This window comes from Lactuca saligna, chromosome 2 (genome assembly GCF_052625555.1).
Source record: "Lactuca saligna cultivar CGN05327 chromosome 2, ASM5262555v1, whole genome shotgun sequence".
NCBI lineage: Eukaryota > Viridiplantae > Streptophyta > Magnoliopsida > Asterales > Asteraceae > Lactuca > Lactuca saligna.
Window position 1 is genome coordinate 18,747,741 of NC_136418.1, and position 11,487 is coordinate 18,759,227.

Sequence of the window (11,487 nt, forward strand, 5' to 3'; positions counted from 1 at the left end):
TGTTTTGATCTTTTGAATAGAAAGATATATTTATCTTTTGTTTTTATTTATTTTTAATTCATATAAATTAAAAAATCATATATTATTTTAGTTATTTAAAATTAGAAAAAGTGTTTAGTTTTATTTTCATAATAATATTTTAAAATATTTGTTATAATTTTAAATTGAGAAATGTGGGTAAGAAAGAAAATAGAAGAATTTTTTTTTTTTGAAATGACACATGGAATCTATTAGTTCTCTTTTAATCATCTTTTTGATTTTGATATTTGTTTTAATCTACTGAATAGAAAATTGATAAACACAAAAGATAAAAATATATTTGATTTTGCTTACAATAAGTAGCATAGAAAACTAATAAAATAAAAAGTTTTGTACTTTGGATTTTTAGGAAAATGATATTTTTTAGGAATTGATTCTTTTTTAATTAACTTTATACCATATTAGAAATATTTTTCTACACAAGCATTTCAAACTCATATTTTGGAGTCGGATAATTTTAGATTTCGAATATTCAAAAACAAGTCTGAAATCCGAATTAACGATTTTGGAATTTCAAAAAATCATTTTATTTTTATTATAATTTTATAATAATTTATAGAAATATAACAATTGGGAAGTTGATACAATATTAATGATTAAACTGTGGAATTTGATTGAAAAAACTGATGATACTTAACCCTTGAAATAACTATTATGGACATTGTAACGGGTATGCCAATTATTATTTTATGAAATAAGAAAGTTTTTGGTGACTTCACGATGCAACCATGTGTTGGTCACAGCGCGTGCCAGCGCATTAAGTCGCGATGCGACCTTAGGTGCGTCGCGACATGTGGCCGTCATCAACTCAAAACCCTACTTTCGAGTTTTGAATATTATTTAAAGACACTAATTCCTATGAATTTCTCTTTTATCAACCTCCATCCTCTAGAAAACTTAGAAGTCTTAAACCTTAATCCCCTTTTCATGGATTCTTGAGCTTTGTGCTCTTTTGTGTCTTATATATATATATATATATATATATATATATATATATATATATATATATATATATATATATATATATATATTGGAAGAGGTAAGTAGAAGTTAAAAGACATATGTCCATATTTGCGCCAGAAGATGACGCATGAACATTTTTAAGTCTGTGGTCTTCTAAAAAACAATCTGTGGGACCAAACGTCTGCATGCTATTTGCGCGGCATAGATATAATAGATCAGAAAGTGATTTTGCAAAATAACAACAACAACACTTTAGTGAGCATACATAACACTCATCCATTATACTAATCACAAGCACACACTAAACACTTAGCATGGAACACATAACACATATCACATATCACTTAAACACATATTGTTGGTACCGACTCTGTACTAGTAGGTTGATTCCTCCGAAGACTCTATCATTGATCTTCCAAACCTTCGTCACTTCCTCCGAAGGGTCTATCATGGTCAGCTGGCTCAAATATTACCCCTGAAGGGTCATTCATGGGCAATAAATTTCAACCCCTAAACGTAATCAATATAATAAATGAGTTAGTGAAACTCACCTGAAACAAAAGTATATTGAGAAACACTACTAGCATGATCTAGAGGAACTTCCACCTCTCAAGAGCACCTACATACCATACCAATAACCCCTACGTAGATCGTATTTCAAAGCTTTACTTGATAATACTTATTTTATATTGTACCTTGACTTAATCATCGTTATAGTAGTCTATTTGTGGATTGATTTACCTTCATTAGACCCACGTGATATCATTAAATATTCTTTGAGTTCATTCTTTTACCTTTTCAAGCATATAAAGTACAATCTCTAAAGATATTTTGTTGATTTTATACGAATTTTACAAGTTAACTGCTCAAAGTTACTATGTTTTGGACCATTTGTAGAGATGGCAACATAAATCACACAAAGATTTGGAATTAGGTTAAGTGGTCAAAGTTCAGGGAAACAAAATCCCTAAAATTTACATAAAAATATACCATATATAATTCGAACACTATGTTGAAGTCATAGTGAATTAATTCAAACACACGTCTAGTTTTGGTACGAGTAAGGGTGGCAAATTGGGTCATTGTGTCGTATTTTTGTCTAACACGAAACAACATGACAAAGTTTTATTTAACACGAACACGATATGATGTCGTGCTTTTCTAACTAATACGAAAACGAATTGATTAAAAAAATGAAAAATACGACACAATACGAAAAAGATAACATAATATAAAAATTAGTTTATTTAATTAATATTTAATCATACATAACACGACGAACATGAAAAAAAATACTTAATCATGTCAGTTTCGTGTAAAATTTTGAACACGACACGACATTGTGTTCAAGGTTACAGAACCCATTATTTGGTACCTGTTCGACTGACTACCGAGTAGCGAATATCCTGGAGTACTCGAGGAGTACTCGGATTCGGTAATTCATGTAAAATATTTTTAAGGAAATTATATATGTCAAAATTATAAGTTAAAATCATAAGTTGATTGAAATATATAACAAAATTAAATATCTGTGAATACACAAAAGCTAAAAAAACACATAATGGTCTCACTTCGTGAATAATTACTGAAAATTTAAAATATATATTTAGTAATAATCACATGTGTGTGTTAAATATTAAATCATTAAGTATATTAATATATTAATCACCGATTTGACTGTGTTTCACAACACTACTCAGTTCAGTAAAATGGTCGATCGGGAGTACTCGGGATTTTGTAACTCGCATCGGTAAGGGGCCGAGTAGCGAGTACTCGGAGGAGTAATCGGCCAACTCGACGAGTTTTACAACACTGATCTTGTTGTTTACACTTGACACAAACACGAATTCGAATCTCAGTTCCATCCTAATTTTGTTTCGTGTCGTGTATTTTTGTCGTGGCGTGTCAGTAATTGTCACCCCCAGGTACGAGATAAAGATAAAAGAAAACAATAATGTTTTTTTAGTTGACAAGCATGGCACAAATATGTATATTGACTACAACAAGAAATAAATTGTGTAAATAAAGGAGATGAAAGATAAAGTTGCCTCGATAACCAAGTCTTCGGAGCCAAGTGACATGAGAAACAGTAGCAAGAACAATAGAAAAGTCCAACCGAGTAGAGGATGGAAGTACATGGTAGAGATTAGAATGGTTGTTGCAGCGGAGTACCTTTTCTATGATCCTTCACAATAAAACCAAACAGATCAGAAAGAAAACTATTGATGGTAAATCAACGAATAAAGATAAGATTTTTAACCATTTTATCAGAAACTAGAGCATTTTTAGAGAAAAACGGTTATCTGGAAAAGGAAAAAAGATTGACCTATAGAGCTAACAGATAGTACAACACCATTATCAACCACAATGAATTTAGAGTTATATGGGGCTATGTAGCGTATTGTACCTTGGTTAAATGAAATGTAAGAACTTGATTCGGAGTCGATGTATTAGTTGTTGTCTTCTGCTAGTTGTGTTAACATAGCTCGGAAGACTGAAGATTAATTCGTGAACTATTGTTTTCCAACTTGTGAAGCATGACCCCCGAATGTCGTGTTTAGAGGTTAATGTGGAGGGGTTGTCGGTCCCTAAGGTTGTTAAACAAGAGGAAGCATATGGTTTTAGAACAAGAGGAATTAAAAATTTGTTAAGATGGTCTGAGGGAAGGCAACAGGTGTTGCTGAGGTTGACCGAAAGCAGGCAGCAACTACTGCGATTTGTGATTGGTAGGCAACATATGTAGCTGTTGATTGAATCTGATAACAGGTAGAGGTTGCTTGTGAGCAGCGACAACATATGGGAGCTGCAAGGGAGGACTGTAGGCAACATATAGAGGTTCGAGGAGGCTGTTATGTTGCATATATGTAGGGCTGTAAACGAACTAAACGTTCAACGAACCGTTTGTGAACCATTTGGCAGGAAGTTCGTTTATATAATAAATGGATGAACATGAACCCAAATTCTCGTTCATTTAGTTAAACGAACGAACATAAACACAAATTCTCGTTCCTTTAGTTAAACGAATGAACATAAACAATGGTCTCGTTCGTTCATTTACGTTCGTGAACGTTCATTTATGTAGTTCGTTTACGCTCGTTTATGTTCGTTTATTTAAGTTTATTTCTGTTTACAAATGTTCAATTATTTTTTATTACATTACTATATTATATGTTGGTTTATGTTCATATATGTTCAATTGTATTTTTTTATATTTGTTCACCTATGTTCATTCGTTTATGTTCATTTAGCATGTTCACGAACATGAACAAGAAAATTCGTTCGTTTATTTGTTCGTGTTTATTCGTTTGGTCGGCTAACTTAAACGAACGAACATGAACAAGCCCGTGTTCGTGTTCATTCGATCCCTTTGCAAGCCGGTATATAAGGTGTGCCATGCGGTTGGAGCTCCATAGAATGTTTGAAAATGACCTCGTGCACCTTGAGAAACTGAAACATGAGAAGAACTAAAGGAAACATTAGTCGTACCCCCTAAACGAAACTCATCCATTATTTTTGCTTTTATTAAATTTATTTATTGATTTTCCATGGCTTGAAGAGTAATAGAGAGTTATTGAGGGTGGGTGACGCATCACCAAGATGAGCGGTTGATTATTCATGAGTCCCATGAATCAAAAGCATATGTTTGGCTTCAAGGAATGAGAGAAACGGTTTCATGTTAACGATGACATCTACAATATTATGGTAGGATGTAGGAAGTTGTTGCAAAATTTGCATCACTAACTCAACCTCATCAATCTTCAATCATAATCTGCAAGAACTTTAGTCAAATTCTTCATATAATGACAAAATTTTGTGATGGCCGGAGGAGGACCATTTCTTTATGTTGCGGAATTGTTCTCGAAGTTGAAGCATTCGTGACATCTTCTTAATGACAAAAAAAACTAATCAAGTTTGTCTTAGAGGTCTTTATCGGTGTCGTTGTCATTGGAGATTATTTGCAACAAGTTTGCATCACATGTGAAGTAAAACCACAATTTTATTCGGGAATCAATAGCCACACAATCCCATATTCACCTATTTGAGGTTTGGAATTTTTACATGTGTCCAAAAAAAATCATACGCCACAATTTCTATTAGGAACCATCTATTGATAACTTGAAATTGAACTGGGAGTATACATTAGTAAGTGTAAAAACCAATTAACTAATAGTAGGATTTGAACCCATGGCGGCCGGAGAGGTTGTTCGTGTGGTTGCCAAGAACTCGGAAAAATCTAAAAACAAATTTAAAAGAGACATAAAATAATTGACTAAAAGCTAACATTTGGCAGAAAGAACGTAATGCACCGTAGTATTGTCGGGAACAACAAAAGACCGGTGAGACAGGCAACGATGGGAGGAAGCAATCGGCGGAACAGATAGTGATCTGTGTGAGGCGACGGTTGTTGAAACCGCAACGGGGCACGATGAATCGATCAACCTAGGGAAAACGGTATCAACATTGCACGATGAATCGATCAACCTAGGGAAAATGGTATCAACATTATACTGAGAAAAGAGATTTGAAAAAATAAAAAATACAAAGAGGGAATTGAGTTTTTGATTTCTTGTATGCTCATAAGTTATTGGCTTATACCACGATAGATATTTCTTGTATGCTCATTAGTTATTGGCTTATATCAAAACACTCATGTAACTTTTATTCAAACATTTAAAAGCATTTCAAAATAAAACATTTATCAGAGTTCATTCCTAAAATCATGTATTGCGGAAACCATGGGTGTTTGCGCTGTGATCAAGTCGGGTCCTTCCATTTCGAACCGAAAGTACCTGAAACCATAAATCACAAACTGTAAGCATAAACTTTAGTGAGTTCCACAAATACCACATATCATACATATCAAACGAGCTATTCATATCATACCTATCCAATCAATCAATAAAAGTGCTATGTGTCAACCATAGTCTTGTCATTATGCCACGAGCCGCCTCGTGGTCTTCCTTGCTAGGCAGGGGGCCAAAATCCTAGGTCTTACAGACAAGTGTCGGGAGCCACCTCTAGGTCGTCCATGCAAGCATCGCAAAGACAACTAGCATACAATATACACTACTTAACTAATTAACTGACAGAGTTGAAACTCTGGTCTTGCATACAGTTTGCCAAAAGCCGTCTCCTGGTCTTTCATACAAAATTCCAAGGGCTACCCCTGGTCTTCCTTCAATACATAAACCAAATGGGTCGGCATTGGTACCTTCGACCCATAGAACAATGAGGAGACTCACCTCGAACGACAGATAAATCCCACAACTGTTGTAGCTTCTACGAACCGGCTTCCGCAAACTGAACCAAACAACCAAAATTCTTTAATAATTAACCAGGGCAAAACCACTAAGCACTACTCCCATACATGGTCCAACTAACCAAGCCCACAATTGGCCCAATCCCATTGGGACCAACAAGGACCAACTTCATTGGGGTCAATAAGGCCCAATTCACAAAACAAGGCCCATTAGGGCAAGTCCATCAAGGCAAGCCCAACCATAAGTCGAAGACCAGGCTAGCTGTAACGCCCGTAGATCCGGGCTAGTCAATTTAGAGGCAATAGGGGTCGAAAACGACTTTTTGACAAAATATTATTTAGAATAAATAATCTTAACCAAGTTGTAGAATATGTCACAAGCTTTCCGTACATATAAAGAACGCCGAAATCCGAGTTATAACGAAGAAGTTATGGCCCGCCGAAGTTTTACGGCAAAACCGGCACGACACCGGGAGACGTAAATAGTGAATTTACGATAGAAGACTTTTTAGCCTTAGCAATCTAAACAAAAGTCGTAGAATATGTTAAACTAAGAACATCGATAAAAAGAACGCCCAAATCTGACTTCGTATGAAGAAGTTATGATTTTTCTAAGATTCGGCTTAGCAGTGCACGACCCGAAACTCGAATTTTAGTTCGAGCGGTTTTTGGCTTACGTGACCTAAATGAGAGTTGAAGATCTGTTGTTGAAGAAGTTGCGCCTGAGCCAGTCACCATGGCTGGAGTTCAAGCCATGATTCAGGCTATGCTAGCTGAACAAAGGGAAGAAATGAGACGGATGCTCCACGAAAATAGGGACGAACCTACCATACGTGTTGAACCGACGGAGCCAGTTCCCGAGCAATCTGAGGAAGGGAACTACAGCCGCCAAGTGAGTCAAGTAGGGACTCAAGGTGAGTAAAGGGATGGCCCAGAAGGGAGAAACAACAAGGATGGGCGAATGTACAAGAATTTCTTGGGTGCGAAACCACCAAGCCTCTCAGGAAGCCCGAAGCCGGTTGAGATTATGGATTGGATCTCTGAGATGGAGATGGTGTTTGAGAGCTGCAGCTGTAACGAGATACAGAAGACTGTCTTCGCAGTAAGACAGCTGAAAACTGGAGTCTTGAGCTGGTGGAAGCTATTGGCAGATACGATGCCACGAGGAGAAGCCTTAAGGATGTCGTAGGAAGAGTTTTTGGAACAGTTAAAAATGCAATACTGCTCGGAGATAGATATGATAGACCTAAACAACAAGTTTCAGAACCTGAAGAAAGGGAAGATGAGTGTTGATGAGTATGCCACCGCATTCACTGAAAGGATGAAGCTATTCCCCTACTTGGTGCCTACTGAACTCTCCAAGATTGATAGGTTTGCTAACGGACTGCCCACTGACTTTGACCCAATGGTCAAAATGGCAACTACTTTGAAAGCAGCTATTAGGGCAGCTAAGAACGTAGAGGCCCAAATAAGAGAAAAGGGTCTAGAAAAAGATAAGGTAGGAGAGAAGCGGAAGTTTGAAGGATCTTCGAGGCCGAACAAGGAAAGCAAATTCTCAAAGCTTGGAGGAGCAGATGGAGGTGAAGCAAGATGGTGTGATAGATGCAAGAAGAAGCATGGTGGAAAGTGCAACGAAGAAGTGACTTGTTACAAGTGTGGGAGGACTGGTCACTATTCCAAAGACTGCACGCATAATGACAAAGTATGCTACGGATGTGGAGGCAAGGGGCACATGTCCAGAGACTGCCCAAGGAAAAATAAAGCAGCAAGACCAGAAACGCCACCAAGGCCGAGGGCATTTCACATGATCCTTGACGAGGCAGAGAACCATGCAAGGAATCAAGAATGAGGACTTCTTACCCGAAGATCGGATTATGCAGTAGCCATAGTTTCGTATGATGTAGCCTAGTAGAGGCATAGTCTAGGGTGAACTTGAACACCTATGTAATAGTTCCGAGAAATAATAAAATCTTCGTTTTGTTATCTGGTGTGTGAAATTGTTGTGTGATTTGCTGCATGGTGACTTGGGAAACTGCGAGACAATACTTGGGACGAGTATGAGTAGGTGTGAATGGTAGTAGAGGCCTATACTACCGGAAGCACAGGACTCACACTTGGATCAGGGAAAGTCACAAGGTTACCAAGAAGCCAGTAATTGATTTCGTTTTATTCAAGTATGTCGTTACCATTGTTTCGGTAATGACTAAGAAGATTGTTGTTATCCCGACCCTAGTGGTCATATCACATTGAGTCCGACTACGATGAGTAGGTTACGTCGTTCAGAGAACCAAGTTTGATATAGCATCCAACTTAAACCAAATGATTAAAATCAAAGCGATCAATAGAGGTATCGCGCTCGTTGGTAGCTAGAAATGCTACATGTTAGAGTATGATTATATCACATTAGAACATGAAGGAAGGCTTAGTCTGTTTTAGAATTTAACTCTAAGAGACCGGAGTCTAAACGTGCATAACATGATGATAGGTCATAATTTGGAGTCTAACCTGAGGTAGAGAGCAGGTGCACGATTAAGTACCACTTACAGTAAATAAGTCTAAGAGATAGACTTGAAGGAATAAAGAAGTTATAATTTTTACCTAGGATGAAGAGATGATGTATAGAGTCATTATACGAACCCTGTTTCGTTGATGATTCCGGGACGTAATCATCCTAAGGGGGAGATAATTGTAACGCCCGTAGATCCGGGCTAGTCAATTTAGAGGCAATAGGGGTCGAAAATGACTTTTTGACAAAATATTATTTAGAATAAATAATCTTAACCAAGTTGTATAATATGTCACAAGCTTTCCGTACATATAAAGAACGCCGAAATCCGAGTTATAACGAAGAAGTTATGGCCCGCCGAAGTTTTACGGCAAAACCGGCACGGCACCGGGAGACGTAAATAGTGAATTTACGATAGAAGACTTTTTAGCCTTATCAATCTAAACAAAAGTCGTAGAATATGTTAAACTAAGAACATCGATAAAAAGAACGCCCAAATCTGACTTCGTATGAAGAAGTTATGATTTTTCTAAGATTCGGCTTAGCAGTGCACGGCTCGAAACTCGAATTTTAGTTCGAGCGGTTTTTGGCTTATGTGACCTAAATGAGAGTTGAAGATCTCATTAATAGGAACTCAACGGTAAAAAGACAGACGAAAACGGAGTCCGTATGAAGGAGTTATGAATTCTTCGCGGTCATTTAACAGTCTAAACGCCTCTTACTGTTAAATTTGAGATCGGTCGAGAATTAGCCGACGGAGTCTAAACGAAAGTTGTAGATCTTGATTTTACCTACGCGTGGATATAAAGAACGTCGAAAACGGAGCTCGTATGCGAAAGTTATGATTTTTCTAAGTTTGAAGGCTGATACGCGATAGGGGGTGACGTGGCACCACCAGAATTGGACACGTGGCACCACCAGAAGGCCACCACATGGACCAACTCGGCGAGTAGGTCCCCCCCTACTCGGCGAGTAGACCAGTCAGCACCCCTATAAATAGAGGTGTCGGGTTCCATTCATTCTCACACCTTCAAACCCTTCTTTCTCTCTCTAAACTCTCTCTCTAAGCCTCCCTAACCCCCTAAAGCCTAGGGTAACTCCCTAGCATGAGGCGGAAGCCCTGGAGCGCCCGACGGCTCCGAGAAAAAGGGTCTTTCAGCTCGGAAACGCTGCTCCAGCGAAGCCCGGTTTTGCGAAAAACCCGCTGTAAGTGAGCTACGCCTACGCTAGTTTTAATATAGCTTCTAATTAATTATAGTAACATTATTAGGACCTTAAAATAATTATTTGGGCTATTATTAGGAGTTATATTGAGTTTTATTTAACGCTTATATAATAATAATAATAATAATCAGACTATTAATTTGTCGTGGATATCGGTAGACTAAACCCTAGTGGTGTTGATACTAGGTTTTATCGAAGGAAGGTTGTTTTGAGAGTATCGAAGCGTTGTCCGAGTGCTGAGTCACCACCTTTCAGGTGAGTGCATAGTCCCTTTCATCTTACACATAGATATGAAGTATTTTATATAAACTACATGCTATGTGTGCATATTATCTGAATACTTGCTGTCTATGCTGGATGAACGTTTTATACATGTTTTAAAGGATTTAAACTGTATACGTATTTTATATATACGAATATGTTGGGTATGATGATGGGTAGATAAATGATGAGAGATAGAAGATGACGTGAGTATACATTGGCAGCTATAGACTTAGTGCCTATGGGACAAACACCGGTAGCTATGGACTTAGTACCTGTTAGACGTTGGTAGCTATGGATTTAGTACCTGTTGGGAATTGGTAGCTATGGACTTAGTACCTATTAGTTAGACGCTGGTAGCTAAGGATTTAGTACCCGTAGGAATTGGTAGCTATGGACTTAGTCCCTGTTGAACATTGGTAGCTATGGACTTAGTACCTATTAGATAAAGACTGGTAGCTATGGAATTAGTACCCGATGAATAGACTATAGCAGCTATGGAATTAGTGCTTCATGAACGAACATTGGCAGCTATGGATTTAGTGCCAGTCCTATGACCCTGGAAGTAAGGGACTTCGGAATAAATGAATGCAGGATAGACGACCCTTAGGTTAAATCCTTAATAGTAAAGAAGATAACGGGGATGGGTAATTGGGTTGATTGTTTGATTGAACATAATAATTATATTATTGTGGGTTGAAAACCCTATGTACTCACCAGGTTTCCCAACCTGACCCACTCAGTTTATTTACATCACAGGTGGCGATATGAAGTGACATTACACTGAGAGATTTAAAGAGATGTAGATCACTAGTGTAAATAATTGTAAGTTCTGTTTATGCTTATGTTTCTATATTAACGATGACATCCCAAACGTTTTAAGATGAATAAAAATACGTTTCTTCGAAAATGTTTTAATAACGTATTTATCGTGTTTTTCTGGGAACAAATTCCGCAACCTTTTTATAAAATGAAGTACTCTGATTTTCATAAAGCATAAACAAAATCGGTCTTTTCTGGCCGTGATTTTGGGGATGTCACACTAGCCAACAATCAAAGAGCCCAAAACTTGCACAGGAGATTCTCACGTTGTGAGCACCTTATGCTCACGTCGTGTGGTCGTGACTTTTGCCCAAAAACTTCCTCCAACACGATCTCACGTCATGAGGTCTTATTCGTCACGTCGTGAGGCAAAATCTGACCAAAAATGAGCATTAAGCTCCTAATCCATTAA